Source organism: Cygnus olor, chromosome 4, assembly GCF_009769625.2.
Source record: "Cygnus olor isolate bCygOlo1 chromosome 4, bCygOlo1.pri.v2, whole genome shotgun sequence".
Lineage (NCBI taxonomy): Eukaryota > Metazoa > Chordata > Aves > Anseriformes > Anatidae > Cygnus > Cygnus olor.
The window spans coordinates 44,557,158-44,566,344 of record NC_049172.1 but is presented as its reverse complement, the minus strand read 5'-3'; positions in this window follow the sequence as shown (position 1 = coordinate 44,566,344).

The window sequence follows — 9,187 nt, the reverse complement described above, 5'->3', positions numbered from 1 at the left end:
CCCTCTCTTCTGCTAACTGCACGTCACAGACTTCCACCAGGATTTCTGGTGCAACACCACAAATGTAGCATTAATGGTCTTGGTGTTACTCAAGAAGGCTGGGTGGAAGACTGGGAGAAGCAAGACATTGCTTATAAATAAGAAGAAATACTATGAGAAAAAAACAGTCTAAAGAAATATGTTGGGATTCCTTTGTTTGGAAATACTTGCCAGCCAAGAAGTCTTTTAAGTCATTAAGAACTTACCTCTAAGTTGTGCAACGTTTGCTATTAATTTGTACAATGTTTATAAGCACAACCAAGGAAGAGGTAAAGGAACGTTTTAAATACAACCACATTTTCCTTCATATTATTTTTTTCTTTCTTTTAAGGTTAGCTATAAAAATATAAAATATTTTGAGAAAAAAAATAGAAATGATTACTACTTTAAAACAAGGAACTCAGAAAAGAGAGATGAAAATGTGTTTTTTCCAACCCCAGCAAAATAAAGACCCACATATTCTACTGAGTTTTTCATCACTCACTAAGATATTTTAAGATATTTTTCCAAATACGCCTCTGCAATAAATATTTCTATGTAGTGACAACTTCTAATAGCAGTGATTTCTGCTGCTAATATTATACCAGAGTAATGGTAACAAACACTATGTGTCAGTATCACAGACTCTTTGACCATTATTGAAAAATATTATAATACTGGTAATAGAGGTTTGTGATCAATAGCTATTAAAGTTTTGCTATTATTCCTGCAGAATAGCTAAAAGTAAAAATAATAATGAGTTATGGAATGCTCTCTAGTGTCTCTGCATGGGCAGGAGTTTCAGTTGCAGCAGGCATGTCTTGTGTGTGGCATATCTCACAAAATTGATATCTATGCACGGAGCTAGGTGTTATTGACATCCAACTCACAGCTGAAACTATTTTGGAGTTTTGTTAAGAATGACAAGATTTGATGAATGGAGATTAATGATTAAAATATTTCAGCCTTTCTAAGTCCTCGCACAACGTGACAGCAAATAAGTCTTCAAAGAGATTTATTTTTGTTCCTAGCAGCTGGATATCTAGAGTCTGCCGTTCCTGAGGGAGTCCCAGAGACCTACTTGATGATGGGAGCGTTTCACAGCTGTAAGAGATGCAGGTTGTTACACAATGACTTGAACTATAACATATTTTAGTGAACAGACTCTTAAAACCCTGAGGTTTTCTAATTGACTACAGCCTGCTTATCGCTGGAAACCTGCAAGCTCCCATGTTGTAACACGAGGTAGTGAAAGCCTGTCTTTAACATGTAATTTAATTACAAGGAAATTACTCCAGAAAAAAAAAAAAAAAAAATACTTCCACCCCATTTTCTGCTGTCAGAGGTGCAGGTGGGCCAAGAGACTTGCTGACGTGAATTAGGTGATGTGATTCCTGATGGACCATGGCAATGGTACCGGTCTGAGGACCATTTCAGAATGTACAAATGTGAATAAAATCTGCAATGAGAATAGTGGATAAGTGGCGCACACTGGTTTCTATGAAATAAAAATCAGGAAATGGCAGAGAAATTGTCCTCCATCTCATGAGGTCCTTACGCAGGGTGCAGACAGCAGTGAGATATACTCTGTTGTCAGTGCCTTTTTTTTTTTTTGGCCTTCGACCATTATGATGGTGTCAAAATTAGCGCTTTAAGATCAGATCTAGAATCACCTCTTCAGAGAAGAAAACACCTGCAATGGATATCATAAAGGCTCCCTTCTCTAAGGCATAATGGTAATAATAGTATTAAAGGCCTTTATGATCCGTAGAAAAATATTCGTTATTATCACTTACAAAGGAAAAGAGGTGTGAAAATTAATTGTTTTGTGTACGTACACAGAATATTTATTGGCAAGGTCATTATTCAATTACGAACATATCCATTTTGAACTTGAAAGAAAATTTAATTTGGACATTGCCTGAGAAACATTCCTGAAGTCATGACGATAGGAATAGAGCTTTGGTAAAGCACTTTTTACAATCTGCATGCACACTTAAAAATCACTTTGAAACTCATCAAAGATTTAATTACAGGCTCCGTATTGATCTATATTACCAGGCCTTGATTATTTTTGAAAAAATATGCTACATTAACTTACATATGATGGAGTTGTAGATTTAAAGAGCTTTAAAGTATTATAATTAAAATTAAATAACCATAAACAAAATTAATGAATAACGTTTTCTGGTTCGTATCCCTAGTTTTTATGGACTCTATTGACTTGCTGATTAGTATGCTGAAAGTAGTCATTTTCTATCATGCAATCATAATTTTGAATGGCTGCATTTGTAGATATAATTCTTCTCAAACTCGAAACGATAGAGGATCAAACTACACAGAGTTCCAGAAATGCAGGTACTGCCTTGAAATAATAAGAATAATAAAAAATCTAACAATTAGCACTTCGATGTTATAGGAGATAAATATATTAATTATTGGGGTTATGATTTGCATAGCTTGCATTAAGAATATTATTTTGGAAAATCTAATTTATTTCAAGTAAGCTGTGGCAATTGGTCCACTGTAGAAATAACAACAACATCCCAGGGAGATTAATCTTTTTTGAACCACATACTTAATCACAATATGATAAAATGTAGTGTAACAATTTAGGTCAGCATGAAGCATTTCATTTGACAATAATTTATTATTGTCACTCTATTTTGACATGCTTTAGTAATTTTCATTTAGCATCCTGCTGTCTTGCCTTAGTCATATACAGCATCTTGTCACAAAACAATTCGAGTTCTACTTTGATTTTTTCCCCAGGAACAGAGACTATGTGTGATGTCTGATATTTATGTAGTGCCAGTCAGCTTACAGGCATCATGTCTTAAAGACAGAAAAATCCAATAATTTTGGATTAAAAGAAAAACCCAATAATGCCAATTTTGAAGCTATTAATTTCCTTGTATTTCAGTGCCAGAAATCAAACTACTGGTGTTAGGCATGCTTACGGGTGAATAACAGCTGGCTGAGGGAACATGGGCAAAGCTTTGAAGGTGGATGAGATCACTGTGTAAGAATTACCTCAGCAAAATAACTAAGTATAAAAAAAAGCTATTCATTTGAAAGAAGGAAGATATCTTAAAGGAAAACAATGCTTTAGAAATGGTAATGCAATTTTAGATACAACAAATAAATGGAATATTTCACAGCACTTTGAAGACTTTAAATGTCTATTTATATTTTCTATAATATATCCATCTGCTAGGAGGAAACTAGACAGTTTTGCATTCTCCATGGATAATGCTGAGTAACTCCATTTTGCTCTAGCAAATTCTTAAATTCCTCAGAAAAATCAAGAGGAAAACAGTCTTTGGAGAAAGCCAGCCAGTGTCCTTCATGATGGATCCACATCAGACCTTGGCAGTGGATGCTACACTTTGTAAACACATTTATGTGTGTTTTTTTGTGTGTGTGTTTTTTTTTTCTTTTGATATTTTGGCACATTTCTTTCCCATATATTCCTTGATAAAACAAAGCTGCTGGGTTGATCCATGCAGCTGTGCCTGAAGCAAGGGGTGCAGGACACAGTCCCAAGTGGCACAACCCAGGGCACACTAAACCTTCCCCAAACATGAATGTTTCTGCTTAGGTGGTAGCCAAGCTGTCATCTCACGAGCTGGACTGTGGCTACCGGCAATGCAAGGCTGCTTGAATCTGGTCCTCATTTCTTCTTTGCAAGACCTTGATGACCACAAGAGTGAAAAATAAAAGAACATTAAATCTATTTGGGGATGGAGAAAGGGGGGAAGTTTTTCTTCACTGTGGGTGAGTAGCTACTGTGCATTCCTGTAACTGCTGACTTTGGGGTGTTTTTCCCCTTAAGTGGTTAAGTAAAAATAGATGTAGATAATGATGAATTTAATTTCCACCTGAAACTTTTACTGGATCAGGTCTGTAGGGAAGTAGATTTCCAGTGTGTCCTCAGCTGCGGAAGGAGAGACAGGTGCAGGCTGAAAAAAAAGGCTTGTTATAATCACTCCTCTTCAACACAGCTGGCTCAACAAGAGCACAGAGGTTTATTTGGACCATGCTTGGAAAATGGAAATTTCTATCTTTTTGTTCTGTTCTTAATGTACTGTGCAAAAAGGTCACTTGTTCTGGCAGTGGCTAATATACGACATCTGAGCAGACCCTTAACTGGGCTAAATTGCCATAGTTCAGCAGAATAAATAGCCACCGCAGCACTCACTGGCCAAGGAGCCATTTTAAAATGCTTTTGATTAATTTCCTGTTACTAAGTTGGTCTTCGAATGCCTCTAGATAACTTCCTGGCAGTGCAGTTAAAACCCAATTTGAAGAGTGGCGTTTCCATAGTTTTTCCTTTGATTCAGAAGCCAGCAATTAATGCTTCCTATTTATTGTATTTACTCACCTCTGCCAGTGGCCTCAGTGGGGGGTTGACTTGAGAACCTTCCTGGTGCAATTTGTATTGACATAGTGCAGATAAACAGTGGTGTTAAAACCTTCCACCCACCATCTGGTGGTTTTTCCATTATGTGCTTACCACTCTGTGGAGTCCCCATTTTGTGTAGAAGGACTTCATGCATTTCTTCCTCTGGCACGTGGAGCCGGATGACACAAACGTCCCACCCCTTTGCTTCCCAGTATAAATTTATGGCTCTTAAATTTTGAAGATTGTGTTGTTTGGTTATGAGGGCAACTCTTCAGAAGTTTTTTCATGGTCAACAAATATTGATTGAAAAAAGAAAAGAAAAGAAAAGAAAAGAAAAGAAAAGAAAAGAAAAGAAAAGAAAAGAAAAGAAAAGAAAAGAAAAGAAAAGATCATTATCTCCACAATAAATTTTCTTAAATCCTTAATATGTATGTATATATTAATGTGCAATTATTTGGACTTAAGCAGAACTCTTTTTAATTGTAGCATTTGATGATAATTTGACTTTAAGTAAGGTTGTACCCTAAGTGGGATTCGTAGTCATAAGATTCCTTCACTAGAAACAGGTGAAGAAATACGTATTTGAGCATCAGAAACCAAAATCTGAATGGTGAAGCTCAGAATAGGACGTTCTTTTCTACAAAGTGTAAATCCCAAAATTATGAGCTCAATTCTTCTGTCACCTACATAAGTTCTGATGGAAAGCACGTATCATTCTCAGGACAGCACGGTGCCAGCAAGTGATCTCTAGTTTTTGTACCCATGATGTATAGCTGAGATTTTATTTCCCATCATACATAAAACCACATGAACAAAGTGGAAAAGAAACATTGCTTCAAAAAGTAAGAAAAGCTAGAGGAGATCTTAGCAGGCTGAAGTCAGAGGGAAGAAGATGCTCTCAAGGCTGCTCTCTCGAGCCCTGATGCAATCCTAGAGACCACCCCAAGGTAGGTCAATGGAGATGGACCAGAGGCAGGACCCCAAAATGGTGGTTTACGTGCAGTCCTTGTAGCCTTTGTTTCCTGGCTGTTACTTCCAACAAATGCACTAGAAAAATAACTGAAAGAGGCAGGGAGAATGGTGGAAAAAGGAAAAGATGGCTTTTTTTTTTTTTTTTTTTTTTTTACAAAATTTTGGCCCACATAGTGATAGTGGGGAGATGGAAAAATGTTCACGTCCCAACCTGACTGCACTCCATCTGTTTGCAACAAGATACGTAGTCCCTGTGTAAGCAGAGGGAAAAGGGATGGGCTATTTTATTGCACATTCATGTAGATTTTGAAAGGAGGAAACCAAGCAAGCTAAAATTAAATATGATTTTCTCTTTTTCCCCATAGACTCAGTCTGGATGGATGCCAAACCACATTTCAGAGGGGTGAGAAAGACCCAACATCTGCTTCTGGTGTAACTGTTTGTATCTTCACTCTAGGAAAATTAGGTTTGAAATAATCTCAAATTGTCTGACACCTGTATCCTATTAGAAGTGACACATGGAAACACCTTCAGCATACTGAATTTAGCACCATGTCAACAGTTTAAAGTTAACAGGAAAAATTGGTAAAAATCATTGCTTCCCAGTTTCTGCTGAAACAGATCTGGTGTCTTTTCACAGGATCATACTGCAAGCTCAATCCATGAATGTAATGGGCTTTGAGCCCATAATTACAACATGGCTTGTGTCCCTGGCTGTGGCTTGAATTAAATTCAGCGTGCACCTCAGGGTGACTGGTGCACTGCATTTTGAGCCAAGGCTCGCTGGAGGCATACCTAAGGGCTGGGTGCCAGCCAGCAGCCAGGACATGGGTATGCAGTGGTTGCAAGGACAGGTTCTCTGAAGTACGGCTGTGAATCTGAAGTTTAGCAACTTAAAGATATTAGAATAGCGAGCAGGTTGTGTCTTATTTGTCTCAAGAAAGGGAGTTGTATTCCTGCTACAGAACATAAATTCTGCCATGGCATAAAGGTTCGCTCGTGTTTGGACACCAAGAAAATCCAAAAGACTTCAGGATTCATGCATCTGGTCTTGCTATACCACCTGTGCACTTCCCTCAGTGCAGACTGCGATGTGCACGTAGTGCTTTACTCTAAATTCCCTTCCCCAACCTGTGTAATCTCCCATTTGCAAATGCGTCTCTTTTCAGAACAGATCTGGTGACCTTTTCCCAGATAATGCACTGATAGTAACTCTCAAGTTATTCTGAGAAGGACATTCATTAAAATTCATAAAACATTGTGACTTCCATAAAAATTATACTACCTAAAAATAAAGTATCTGTTACTAAAAACATGTCTCCCCATTCATCTTTAGATACATTCCCTTTTTTTTTTTTTTTAGAACTTTGAAACTTTTTTTTGAGAGATTGTTTTTAAAAGCTTGTCTGACAGTAAGACAAACTGCTTTCTTTTTAGATAGCATTGTTTTTCAGCAGATCTGTATTTTCAGTGAGCACTGCCTAGAGTCAAGAAAGCAGGAAAAACATTGGTCTTGATCATTTTTCTCTCACGTTCCTGCCCATTCTTTGGCACCATGTGAACAGTTGTTTTATCACCAAAGTAGTTATGACAGGCAAAGAGGATATTTACTGTAACACAAGCAGGTCAAAGAGGTTTTCAGGACTTGGAAAACAACAAATTAATTTTTGGAAGCGTAAGCAGAGGGCTCATACTGTGGTTTGTCAGCTGCTAGACATGGGGCTGGACAGGAAGAGGGTCCTGCCCCGACAGTACCAAGGCTGCAGGGCTGATGGAGAAGAAAAATAACATCACCTGCCAATAAAAAACATGTTAAAAGTAGAAAAATGGGGTAATAATGGAAGGAGAGACCAATAATATTAAACTGTTTTCTAGAAAGAGGAAAGCACGTGGGACCCTAGAAGAAGACAAGGGTGTCAGGGTAAGTTTAGGCTTTTTTAACCCCAGGAGCATCCAAGTGGTCTTCCAGTACGGAGTAGCAGTGGTGGCACTAACAAAGGCCAATATTTAATACTTTGCATGCACCTACAACTGAAAAATATCAAGGAAAATCTGGAGCACAATGAAACCTAGCTGTGATGGAGTTTATTCTGAGGAAACAGTTTCAGCGCCACGGACTGGTTTTGGATCCCAAGGCATTACTTAGTTAAAACTTCCAGCTTACGAGAAAAAGCTATGACTAGACCCATGTAAGTTTCCCAAGAAAGAAAATGATTAATTGCCGTAACTGAAATGTGTGTGTACATTGGAAGAACAGCTTGAAAGCAACACAATTTTGAATGAAGGAAGCTTACAGCTACATATTGGAAACAGCCTTCCAAAAAGGGATGGTAGACAGTAGGACACTTTCCCAAAAAGGATGCTACAAATCACATCCTTGAGTTATTAAATGACAGCAACAGTCTGAAGGGAACAGTATAGGACAGGCAGTAATTCTTCATTATGAATGCCTGATCAGAGGATTTCTGTTTCTAAAGTATTTTTGCCTATTACTGAAATAGAAGAGAAAAAATAAGGGTGCCTTGTAAACAGCTGCTGTACTTCAGGTCCACAAAAAGTCTTCAAATGACAAGGTGCCAACAAGAATTTAATAAGCCTGCTCTTCCTGTATTCTGGTCATGTCCCAGATGAGGCTCAACTGGGATATGGATGCAGAGTACTGCTATTTGTGAGTGCAAATACAGATCCCATCCAAATATCTAGATGAGATGTCCTCTTCCCCATGGGCAGCTTGGCTTCTGAGACAGACTTTAGCTGCTGACAAAGATCCTCCTGCACACCCCACAACCTCTTTATCCAGATCAAGGGCTCTGCAAAGAGCAGAATGGACAGATACACATTTGTGAGTGCAAACATAGGCTGTGAAACTCCCAGCTGAAACGCCATCACAGTCTCCTCACCTATCCCAGATTCTGCCTTTGAGCATTCAGAACTTAGTTTTTCATTGCTACTTCTCATTTTAAATGTGTAAAGCCTTATGCTTCAAAGCCTTAGCAAGTTTTTGCTCTTCAAGAAATAGCCAGTCTTGGTTGTTCCTGATTGGACCTCGTTATCACACTTGACATATGAAACAAAATAACAGGTAATAAATTCAGATAAAAACCGCACATTGGTCCCTGAGGAAGTATACCATTCTTTTAAAGATGAGCAATGTGTTCTTAAACCAGCATTTGCAGCTCCCATTCAGAACTATAATAACACAAGGATCTGATGATCATTTTCTGGAGAATAAACAGGTTCACGAAAATGGAGCTTCCTGCAAGAGCCTGATCAGCAGCTGATAACATCACCTGGCCTGAACAAGAACAGCCTAGGGACTGCGCTGTGACAGAGGAACATACGCCAGCTGGAAACCTGTGCACAGGAGGAACTGGCTTTGGTTACCTTCGTCAGCAGCACCAACCTTCCTCATGCTTACCAAGACCAGCAAATACAGCTCAGAAAATTAATAGAAAGCTACAGCAGAAATGCAGATTTTTTCCTCATTTCACTGTTCCATACCTTAAAGACAAAGTGCGTTTCCATCAGATGGTCTTCAGGAGACATGAGCTGCTTCCTGACCTCCAGCCCACCCAGATCCCCCGGTGGTGACAAGCAGCAGCTGGTGTCCAGTGCCGCGGTGCCACCCTGCCCACCTGGGGGACCTGCAGTGATGGCAGCCAGAGAGAAGTGAACACAGAATGTCAGTGCACCACCGCTTGTGCAGGAGCATCTGGACCCCAGCTGGGGCACTGGCACTGTTCTGGGTTTCTCCAGACACCTCATCCTCCTTTAGGACCTATCCATAAGTGA